The 12,520-nt window shown below is 41.6% G+C and overlaps 1 protein-coding gene across 50 annotated transcripts in view; it reads right to left on the bottom strand.

Moving 5' to 3' along the window:
* MYT1L (myelin transcription factor 1 like) overlaps window positions 1–12,520 on the bottom strand; it is a 532,999-nt gene that overhangs the window by 474,648 nt on the left and 45,831 nt on the right. For all 50 annotated transcript variants that reach the window (XM_045369879.2, XM_065527489.1, XM_045369877.2 and 47 more), the window contains one exon: window positions 11,393–11,492. The gene's annotated coding sequence lies outside the window, so the exon portion shown is untranslated. The remainder of the gene's footprint in view (window positions 1–11,392; window positions 11,493–12,520) is intronic.

Below are 12,520 nucleotides of genomic sequence, written 5' to 3'. Positions count from 1 at the left end.
ATTAAAACACATCTAGAAATGACCCCTGATAAATGAGACATTTGGAAACAACAGAGACCAATACAGGAAGTGGGTGCCAGGGAGAGTCTCAAATCCCATCATGTTCCCGTAGGATTGGGGCTACGGTTTTGGTAGCTTTTTAAATGGATCATGCCAGGAAGATTTAAACATTCTACCTCCTCAGATAGGAATCCTCCTAAGGACCAGTCTTTGGCCTGGTCGTCCAGCCAGAGCCAGTGTCTGGATGGGGTGGGAAGCTACTCGGAGCATAGCGCAGTCAGGGCCTGTAGGCAGTGCCTGGACCTGCAGTGAGTGCCGGAGGCAGCTGCCCCAGGGCAGGGGGGCTGTGCACAGGGCCACGCGCCTCGGAGTGGCTGTAGCAGCAGGCAGTACTCAGCTGCGAGGGCTGCAGTGCTGCACATCTGAGAGGTTACTAAGGAGGGAATTTGGGTTACAAGAAGGAAACACACTGGAAAAGTCAATTGCCATTTGCACGTCCGAAGGTGACGCAGTGACGTAAATGTGTTGCTTTTATCCACCCACATAAAACTTTACTGTGGGTGAAATTAGAATTCGTATTCTTTTTGGTATTTTTAAATATTTTCTCTCCATTATTAAAATACAAAAGAAAAAATGCTATAAAGACCTTACAGAACACTAACGAAATACTTTTCAAATGAGCTTAGAGAACTGATACTCAATTATCTATATGATACATTTGTACAAAAAGAAACAAAAAGGAGAAAGGTAGGCGCAAAGAAGGAAGGAAAGGCATCATAGAGAAATTATAATTAACAATGATTACTATATGTTTCAAAATAGCTAGAAAAAAAGAATTGTAGTGTTTGTAATACAGAAAAGATAAATATTTGAAGTGATGGTTAACCAATATCCTGATACAATCATTACACATTGTGTACATGTATTAAAACATCACATGTAACGTACATGCATGAAAACATCACATGTAACGTACATGTAGGAAAACGTCACACGTAACGTACATGTATGAAAATGTCACATGTAATGTACATGTATGAAAACATCACACGTAACTCCACAATATTTACGACTATTACATATCAGTTGAAACTTTTGAAAAGAAAGAAACGGAAGGGTGGAAGGAAGGAAGGAAGGAAGGGAGGGTGGGAGGGAAAGAGGGAAGGGAAGGAGGGAGGGGAGGGAGTGCATTCAAAGCACTCAAATGTCACTGGAATTTACTTACAACATAAACTGATTTTTTTTTCCTAAAACATTTAGGAAAACAGATAAAGGGACATTCTTAATCACTCATACTATGTGAACACTCTTAGCTTCTCTTACTAGTATTAGAAGCATTTTGTTTCAGGAGATTTGGACTTGTTTTTATCTAAAGCAATTTCTTGGACTAAGGGGAGTAGGCTGAGAAGGAAGAAATAGTGTACTTAAAACATATTTTTTATATAAGCAGTATTCGCTCCAGCTATACAGTTGCAATGAACTATGTTTCTAATAACATCACTTGGCATAGGAATCTTAATTGTAGACCTTGTAAAATGTCTCCTTACACTCACTGTTTCAGAGCACTTTTAAAGCATGCCACGGTAAGATAGAGGAGAAGTGGTGTTGAAGCCCTCCCAAAGCATGGGCAGAGCCTGGCTCAAGCCAGCCTGTAACCTGGTCCAGGGGTCATTCCATGAGACCCCCAGAGCCTCCAGTCGGAGAGCCGTGAGGCTCAGCAAACACGTATTGATCCCTGTGTAGTGCTGTGAGGGGGCTGGAACAAGGAAAGCTGATGGCCACACACTGAGACAAGGCCAGGGTTGCACCTGGAGCATGAGCAGGTGAGGTAGAGTCAGCCGGAGCCGGAGCGCTGGCTTGGGGTGGGGATCACAGCTGAAGAGTGCTGGTGGTCGGATGTCACCTTGGGCAGCCGTTGAGCCAGGCCTTGGGGGATAAATGGATAGACGTGTTTGGAAACAAATTTCAAGAAAATGTAATAATAAAATGGTGTGTGTGTGTGTGTGTGCGCGCGCACGTGCCTGTTACAGCAGTCATGTGAAAACAAACTGCATGTGAGACTATCACATCGCTGGGGCCATTTTGGGCAGGAACTTCATCTAAAAGCATTGGTTGAACCGGAAAGGAGGAAGCTACTACCTTAAAATCCATTCTGTGTTCTGTGGTTTCAGCACTAGGAGCTACTTCTGGTCATAGGATGTCAGAAATCATCCTACCTATGTATGACGCACCGAGCCCCAGTGCCCCCAGCTGGGCCATTTGGATGCTGTTGAATGAGAAGAACAAAACCGGGAGAGGGAAAGTGGTTTCCTGGAGGTCTTATCGCACCGGGTGTGAGCTCAGGCCAGTGCGCTGCATCCTGCCCTAAGTTGCCCCTTTAAAACACCAGCTCCTGCTCTGAGAGATCTCCTCTACCTTGTCCATGGAATGTGAGCATTACTTTCTTTTCATTTCAATATGTACCATGAAAACTTTCCACATATCCACGGAGCATGCTTCCTGTTGCCGCCAAGATACGCTTCAGTGAACTTTGCATGGGATGATGTCTTCCCAGCCTCATCTCAGCCCATCTTTCCACCTTAACCTTCCACACATAACCAACCTATTCTTTCACACCTCCACGCCTTGTTCTTGTCCTCAAGAGAAAGTCCCAGCCAACCTCCTCCGCCTGGGAAAGACCTACATATTTTTCAGTGCCATTCCCAAATGAGGTCGAACCCCACCTTGCCCCAGCGGGTCCCTCCTCTCTGCCTGGAAAACTACCCTGCCTTGTGTTTGTTGCTTTATGGAGTTGTGTTTTTTATTTGTCTGTTTTTATTTGGTGGAATGTGAGCATTCAGAGCTCTGTGCCTGGCCCACCATACACAGTGGTGTGTGAGTAATAGGTCCTCAGGATCCCTGTGACGTGAAGCAATGTTTCAGGCTTCCTTTCAAAAGAGTGAATCTTTTTGCTAGGTAAGGTCTGTTGTAATCCATGTCCGATGTCCACATACTGCAGAGACTATGCTCTGAAAGCCGGTTGTGTACCTTTGCATGCCTGTGTGGTACCTTCACACATTTCTCAGGGCCTACCCCCGACACAACCCGGAGTGGACAGGTCCTCATTCAACCAGGACCATGATAACTTGTTACGGGATACTGAGGTGTCTCGATTCCGCCTATCAGAATTATTTAACTCATTGGGATGTGGATCAGACAGTTCTTTAAAATCTTACAAATATGTCAGTTAATTGATAAAGTCCTTTTACAATCACACAGAGAAATGGTTTCAGGAATCCAAGGTTGGGGGATGGGGAGAGCTATAGAGAACCAGGAAGACCCTAGTTATCTGTCTGAGTTTGTTAGTTTCCCTTCACCCTGGTCCTCCTGACATCTTCCTGCTCTGCAAGCTCTAAGGCTGTTCGTCATGTGCAATGATGGTGTCAGCAGCCAAGCCACCAAAAAGCAGCTTGGGAAGGCCGAATTCAAGTTATGATGCCTTCATTTTAGACGGAGGGCTCCTTGAATCTCACCCTCTGCAGGTGCATACAAGACTATTGTTTCCACTTTCCATTTGCCCGCTTTCTACCTCCTCCTCATGATTCTCTCTTGCCTCCATATCAGATGCTGGAGCCTGTTACTCCACACTCCCTGGGAAGCCCTCCTGGGCCTGTGCATCCAAACGAACACTCCTGCCCCCAGAGCCTATGGTGCTTGACCACAGCACCACGCATGTGTGATTTCTGTTTGCCTTTACTTCACCTGCAGAATTCCGATTGATTCTTTTCTGTTTTGTTTTGTTTTGTTTTTTTCTTTTTTTGAGATGGAGGAGTCCCACTCCTGCCTCCTTCTGATCTTCTTCTTTTTTTTTCTCTTTTTGAGACAGAGTCTTGCTCTGTCGCCCAGGCTGGAATGCATGGTGTGATCTCAGCTCACTGCAAGCTCTGCCTCCCAGGTTCACGCCATTCTCCTGCCTCAGCCTCCCCAGTAGCTGGGACTACAGGCACCTGCCACCATGCCCGGCTAAATTTTTGTATTTTTTGGTAGAGGCAGGGTTTCACTGTGTTAGCCAGGATGGTCTCGATCTCCTGACCTCATGATCCACCCGCCTCAGCCTCCCAAAGTGCTGGGATTACAGGGGCGGGCCACCACGCCTGGCCCCGATTGATTCTTGATTTTCCAAAATGCTCAATCTTTACTCATCTTTTCACCCTTCATACCCAAGGGTGATTTGTACAAAGCATTTGCTCAAGGGTGACCTTGTGGGAACCACTTCTGTTGCCTCCCATCAAGTAAAGGATGACGGGGTTCCACGGGTGGACCGGCTGTCCCATACGGGAGTGAAGGGAACACAGATTGCACACAGGTGCGCCATGGCCAGAACGGAGGGAGCAGTCAACACCCGCAGTTGCATACACGCTCATGTTTCCACAGCCTTCACTGTGTTTATCAGTGAAAGTGGATTCTTTAGAAAATAAAGTTGTCCAGAGTCCCGCAACTGGTTCCTTTCCTATAACAGGGATGAGTTAGAATTTAAATAGTGCAGAAAAGAAAGAATTACAGGATTAGGCAGCTATAAAGTTACTGCCCTTCAGGTGTTATGTAAAGGTAAACTACAAATGGTCATATAGCAATTGTAATTATAGAAAAAAATGGAGTTTTCTACCCTTTGCAATAGAATAAAAAAGAAAGAAAAATCCACGATACAACCAGTGTTATGGCTAAGCTACCTAATCAATTAGCCTACCCTAATTCGAAGGAAAAAGAACTATAGTCTATTCTAGCAAAATTTAAAACAATAATGTCTTTGAATATCTTTAGAAATCCATCCAATGTTACCAGTGACAGAAAAGTCATTATTAAGTTATTTCTGCTTTTGGTTGCAAAATAGAAAAGGTAATTATTAATTCCAAAATACTTTTCATATACAAAATTAGACTTTTTTTCCTATATGACAATTATCAATCTAAGAAATTTAAAGCGGAAAGTAAAAACAAACTTTTTTACTTTTATGAGTTAATGGTAGTGGCCATATATGTGCTATGCACAAGGCACTAATGTGGCCTACATGTGTTGTGTACATGTAACATGTGACACACAGCAACTCATGTGATCTCCACAATGATTCCAAGAGGTCCTGGCTAGTATTATCCTCATTTTGCAGAAAATGAAACTGAGAAGCAGAGAGGAAAATTTACCCTCAGACTTACAGTGGTAGAAAGCTGGATTTATTTCCTGCCATTCTGGTATAGGGATCCCTCTTCTGCCACTGTTATGCAACTTTGCATTTATTGAAGCTTTTAAGTATGGAGATTTTTAAAGAGACACAAAATTTTAAAGCGAACAGTTTAATAAGCCCATATACCTATCATTTACAAAAATGTAGTTTGGCCACTGTCACTTATCTAGACCCCATTTGATAACCATTTCTATATTATCTTGAAGAAAATTCCAGAAATCGTATAATTTTGCCTACCAATGTTTCAGTGTGCATATCTAACATATTAGAACTTTATTTTTAAACACAGGCAGGACACTATTAACATATTTAAATAAACAGTAATTATGTGATATCATGTAGACATTTTAAATAGTCGATGCTTTAAACTTCAGTGGTAAATCTAATGTATAAAGTTATATTTTTCCTGACTATATTTTAATGCCATGTATTTCTTCTTAAGGGAAACAGTAGGACAGTGGTGACTATAAAGGGACAAAGTGTTCCCTTGAGCCCAAGGCCACATCACCTAAAGGGGAGACGAACACAACACAGGAACTTACCAAGAACAAAAGGCCCCTCTCCTTCTGTTGTTCTAACTTCTTCACCACGCTCTCCCTCGCCCAGATCTGGGAGGTACCTGTGCTAGGGCTCTGTACTCCCTGCCCCATGAGCCTGTGTCTCTGAGATGCAAGCGGCATCTGGGAGGCCGTGGACCAGCTCTGTTGTTATCTTTCACCCCACACTACTTAAGAGGATTCTTAAAATAAAAGGAGAGCTCTCCTCAATGGAGCTTTGTTTCAGCTGTTTACCATTTCTCAATGTCTTAACAATTGTGATGCTGTAAGGCCACTATGAAGTTCTGGGTACAGAGGACAAAACTCCCTTGGTTTTATGGTTTAAGATTATATACAGGCTAATAGTATCTACTTTTCCTATATTTCAAGGCTATGTCTGATTGTGATGATAGTTCAAAGTATGGAGGACAACAATGCCTTCTTACATAGCAAAGAATTATTATAATGATTCAGCCATTCAACATGGAAGAGGAAGAAGGAGAAGAAGAAGAGGAGGAGAAGGAGGAAGAGGGAAAGGTGGAGGAGGGAAGGGAAGGGGAGGGGAGGAAAAAGAGAGGTAGAGTCCAGGAGGAAGGAAGAAAAAAGTGGAGTAAGAAGAGAGAAACAGGGAGGGAAGGAGGAAGGGAGAGAGAGAAGGAGAGAAGAAGAAAGGAAGGAAGGAAAGAAGGAAGGAAGGAAAGAAGGAAGGAAGGAATCAATATTATTCCTCAAATGTCAACCAGCACCTGTTCCATACCCAGGTTGCTTTTCCCTGTCAGTTCAACTTTACCTTCAAGTTTGTTGGCTGGGTAGTTTTGGGTTGAGTGCCAGCCTTCAAGGTATTTCCATTTTGCCATTCTATGTTTATAAGGGTTTTTAATATATACCCTGGGCAACACTGAACACTGGAATTTTCTTTCACTAGCTGCTTATAATCAAAGAATGTAAACTAGGAAAGGTAGGAAGCTCTTTTCAGCAGACAGTACTTATGTGATTTATCTATTTAAGAAGCAGGACAAGTACATGGCATAAAGTCAAGGATGGGGTAAGAGGTAAATGAAATGAAAGCTTTGATATAGAAAAATTATCTGGGATTTCAAATAGATGGATATAAGAAGTAGTAAAATCAGGTATTGGAAAAGGAGGAAATAAAGAAATAAACAATAAGTGTCATCAGTCAGAAAACATTAAAGTAAAAATTAAGAAAACATGTATGAACGACTAAATTCATTTGTGGACTAAAGTAGAAAGTGTTAGATTTTCTGAGAAGTTTTTCTTCCTATAAGGAGGAATTCAAGCATATACTATTCCTGCTTATATGATGTCAAATTAGGTCATTTTAGTGAATCCACCATGAAACACTAGTTAGACATTGCATACATACCCTGGTTGTATGGTTCACAGCTTTATGCATTGTTGATTTGTTGCTATTGCTTTATTTTCTGCATATCAAAGTTGCTTTGGTAATACGCATCATCTCCAAGACAACCAAGTGAACCAACTCCAAGGAACTATTTGGAGTTAAAAATCTGGAGGAGTAAAGGCGTTCACCTGCCCATTCCATATAAGACAGAAATCAGGAGCTGAGGCTATGGGGTGCCTTTTAAACCAAACTAAACTTCTTCTATCCGCCCTTGTGCACATTACATAACGCTCTGCCTCAGGTCTCTCCTGCTCAAAATGGGGATGATAATGTTTCCTTCGCTAGTGTTATTTTAAGGAGGAAGTCAGGTAACATACGTCAACTTCGTAGGACAAGGCTGCAGCGCGGAAGTGTGTGCAGGGTGACCACGTGCGTGCAGCATTGCAGCAGGGTTAGACCCCATCCGGAGGTGGAAAGGAAGCTTCAGCCAAACCAACCATAACGTGAGAGGAATCCAGACGTTTTGTGATCTAAAGCCCAGAACCCCAAACACAAAATTTCATCATAAAATATTGTAATTTAAGTCTCCTCAAAGACTTCTAATTCCTTCATTTAATTGATGAAGTGGCCGAGGTTTAGAGAAGGCTGGAGGCTTTCCCGGGTGCAGCCATAGGGGACACACTAGGTTTTCCAGATTTTGATGTGGGTTGTTTTACACCAAATGTACACAACCATGGTGATATGGTTTGGCTGTGTCCCCACCCAAATCTCCTCTTGAATTGTAGTTCCCATAATCCCTACATGTCATGGGATGGACCTGGTGGGAGGTAATTGAATCATGGGGGTGGTTACCCCATGCTCTTCTCATGTTAGTGAGTAAATTCTCATGATATTGGGTGGTTTTATTAGGGGCTTTTCCCCCTTTGCTCAGCACTTCTCCTTCCTGTGAAGAAGATGCCATTCTTCGGCTTTGCCTTCCGCCATGATTGTAAGTTTCCTGAGGCCTCCCCAGCCATGCATAACTGTGAGTCAACGAAACCTCCTTTCTTTATAAATTATCAGGTATTTCTTCACGGCAGTGCGAGAATGAACTAATACACGTGGCATGATTTTTCATGTCATAACTAGTAATAGTGTAGGGACAAATGACTTTTGCTTTCTTTTTAATAAAATTGTTGGTAATATGTACAGAAGTGGGAGGAGTAAATGCCTGTGTCTTCCTGATTGATTATAAAATTCTTTCCAACTAGCTCGTGCAAGTGGTCAACAACTGAGGCCAAAATGTATTGCTTTATAGAGATTTAGCAGACTTATATTAATGATCCAATTTCCTTGAATGGGGTGAACTTGTTAACTTGCATATTTAGAAAAACTATAATCAAATATTGAAAATACTGTCATAGGAAATAGAAATTAACCCATAGAACCTAGAACATGTTCTGAACATAGTAGATCCTTAACATATATCCATTACATTGAATTGAATTAGACGTAGTCTGTATCTGTCCAGAGGCTGAAAGTAAGAACAACAGGTGCCTATTATAAAACTGAATAATATTCAAACCCTTGACACAATCCAACAATGGAATGAGTTGCCTTGTTGAGTTGTAAGCTATCCATTCCTGGAAATATTCAAGAAGCAATAAAAAGGCTTCTTTTTAGGGGTAGGTGGCATGGGGCAGAAATGCTTCTGTAGTGCACTCTGGGGTTTAGTATAATGGACATAATCCTAGCTTTCTTTAATGGTAGTGGATCTCGAAATTCTCAGAGTTACACATCAGAAACAATAATAGTCACTATATTAAATTGCTCATACTGAGATTTCATTTTTAAAGTAAATATATTATAATACTTTTCATATCATGTGTCAGAGACTCAATATAAGCGTGGATTCTGCAACTAAAAGGTGGACTTCTAAAAAGCTGGGTCATGTTCTATCATTTGCATATCACCACTGCCTCACACAGTGTATTGCACATAGTAGGTACTTCATACAATGATTTTATATACGAACAAAAGAACAAAAAAGTGTCAGATTTTTAGCTGAGTTTATGAGAATTTAGAAGATATTTTGAAATACATATTTAGCCTTTACAAAACTAAATTTGTGCTATGAGATTAGTTTTTTCTTAAGGTTGAATTTATGACACTTCTATGTGTAATGGCAGACCATTCAAACATTGGATGGTTAGCTGTGTTTTCAATAGCAGAGGACATGCAGTGATATGACCACACATAAAATGCAGCAGGATTGTAAAGATATTGCCCTTCTCAAAAGTATCAAAATGTACATAGTCTTGAATCAAGAAATTCTACTGTAAATTTATCTTAAGAAAATAATTAACAGTGTGAAAGGTTTTAGGTGAAGAATGGTTATTAAAACCGTGTTTATAAGGTAAAAGTTTAAAAATCCAACTTATGAAATTACAATACAGAATTGATGAAGTGTATTTCAGTATATCCATAATATTGTAGAATTGTGTATATCCATATAATCCATTATTCCATAATCCATTATTATGTATATCCATAATAACAGTAGAATGCTAGACAAGGTAACAGAACAAAATAAGGCAACAGAAAAGTAGTTCTTCAGGCTATGTGCAGTGGTTCACACCTGTAATCCCAGCATTTTGGGAAACCAAGGCGGGTGGATCACTTGAGGTCATAAGTTCGAGACCAGAATAGAAAAATAGAAAAATTAGCCAGGTGTGGTGGCATGTGCCAGTTACCCTAGCTACTTGGGAGGCTGAGGCAGGAGAATACCTTGAACCTGGAAGGCAGAGGTTGTGGTGAACTGATTGTGCCACTGCACTCCAGCCTGGGTGACAGAGCCAGACTCCACCCCCCTCCCCCCAAAAAAGCAGTTTTTCTTACAAAAAGATACATGTGATGCATAAAGGGAAAAAGGAGTAAAGAACAAATGGTAGTTTGACTCACATTAATTTAAAATCTTATTGAAGACTGTCAAAGAAATCAGTCTTGAATTTTAAATCAACATACTAATGGTGGTTGTCACTGAATTTTTGAATTTCCAGTGCTTTAAAAAATTATATTATCTATTATTCTAATATTCCAATTTTTCTACAATGGACATACGCTAATTATGTAAAGAAAATAGAAGTTTAAAAACTTGGTCTCTCTGGCAGTTTGATGTTAATGCAAAGAATGACATTGAGAGGATAGGTTGCTAAAGATACTGATACCAAAAGTAAGAGAGTACAGAGATGATGCCTTGAAAAGGATAATTTTTGAACCATTAAAAATTAGTTGTGTAGCAAATAGAGAACATTGGGTCCAACAGATTGGTTTATTTCTCAGTCTTGCTGGAAATTAAATTTGTAGCATTTCTCAATTCCACCCACTCTTAATTGGAAGAGAAAGCGAAGGTCACAGAAGCTGAGAGTCCCCCTCAACGTCCCCCTCAACGTCCCCAGGCAGTCAGGGCTGCCCAGACCTTGAACCTACACGTGGTCAGTCTCAACGTCCCCAGCAGTCAGGTCTGCCCAGACCTCGAACCTACACGTGGTCAGTCTCAACGTCCCCAGCAGTCAGGGCTGCCCAGACCTCGAACCTACACGTGGTCAGTCAATGCCACTCTTTCATGCAGCTGAAAATTTACACAATTACGTCCAAGATAGATTTCAAATGGTTCCCAAAGATGTGTGTCCATGGAAAAAGGAAACTACATCCTCAAAATGGGGCTTTGATTGGAGGTAAGCTCTGAAGTCCGTGCACCCCTGGCTACCCGTCCGACCTCCCTCTGCCTAGGTTTCCTCATGTCTAAAAGGGATGGTGGCAACTTTCTTACAGGGTACTCGAGGGCTTAAAGAGAGCCAGCCATGTCTACAATGTGGCCTCACTCAGGCTCAAGTGAGAGAGTAGGAGTGGAAGGACTTTGAAATTCAGAAAACACCACATAAGTCTAACAAGAGAAGAATTAGGAAATTAAACATAACTACATTTTTTGGATCAAGTTCTCTGCTTGGTTCAGTTCATTTATGAAATATTTAGATTATAGGCAATGCTCTCCTCAGTATAAGGGTATAAGAAAAAGTAATAGTTGATGTATGAATTTAACAAGTATATGTAATTGACTAGACAAGGGCATACAACGGAAGCATGTAAGCATTAAAAACAGCAAGAAATAACTGGTACAAAAGAACCCAATTGCCCAAATTCTGTATCAGTCATTGCCTTGTGAGTTCTGTTTGTTTTCAGGCACCTCCTTTACATTCCTAATACAGTGGTAAAGTCCCATTGCAGTTCACATACCACACGCTGTGATTCCTCAAATGTCGACGTGGATTGGACAAAGGTCCAGGCAACAGCCGCACACACCTCGTCCTTGGCTACAGCCTCCGCATGACCCGCCCTGCATGTAAGAGAGGAGGAAGAGACAGTAAATGGAACTGAGACTCTTTTCTCTTGAGTTAATGGGAATGGATAGTTTCCCTACATCTTGGGCTAGTATCATTAAAGTATTGAAGGCCCTACACACACACAGAGCCACACTTGCTAAAATTTATCTAAGGAATGGCCTTAGATAAATTAGATACACTCCTACTGTTTCTCCTCAAAGTTGTAATTTTTTTTTTTTTTTTGCTTTGAGATGGAGTCTTGCTGTGTCACCAGGCTGGAGTCACGGCATCTTGGTTCACTGGAACTTCTGCCTCCTGGATTCAAGCGATTCTCCTGCCTCAGTCTCCCGAGTAGCTGGGACTATGGGCATGGGCCAGCACACCCCGCTAATTTTTTGTATTTTAGTGGAGATGGGGTTTCACCATGTGCCATGTTGGCCAGGGGCCAGGGTGGTCTTGATCTCCTGACCTCGTGACCTGCCCACCTCAGCCTCCCAAAGTACTAGGATTACAGACAACAGCCACCGCACCCGGCCAAATTTGTACTTCTTTTAAAATAAAGGTCTGTCCTTTAATAAAAATGAAAGAACAAGTTCAGTTGTGTGAAACTTGAGAGAGTCCCTAAGTCTCCATCCTCCCTACAAAGACTCCTAACCCAGGGAGATGAGCTGGAGGTGAGCTCCAGGGACAAAAGGCTGCTTGTCAGGCAGTGATTGAAGTTGTAAGAGAAGGTTCTGGACTTAGGGGTGCACCGCGAATTGCATTATGGCAACGTATGCAAGTTCAATAAGGACCTCAAACACAGCTTGCCTGTCTAAGGCCGTATCAGGACTAATGCCACAATGAAAACCAATAGGTGTTTAAAAAATAGAAGTAAAGAACCATGCGCAGACCAGGAAGTTTCCCGTATTTCCTATTTTCCAGGTTCACATGGAAAACTGGGGTGGTGGAAGAAAAGGACAATAATTCCTTTGGAACATTAATTCAACTTTTTCTACCCACTAACCATATTTGTTCCAATTTTAGCAGTTCTGTGGGAGGA

This window comes from Macaca fascicularis, chromosome 13, assembly GCF_037993035.2.
Source record: "Macaca fascicularis isolate 582-1 chromosome 13, T2T-MFA8v1.1".
In the NCBI taxonomy this organism is placed as follows: domain Eukaryota; kingdom Metazoa; phylum Chordata; class Mammalia; order Primates; family Cercopithecidae; genus Macaca; species Macaca fascicularis.
This window is presented reverse-complemented; position numbering and strand designations above follow the sequence as displayed.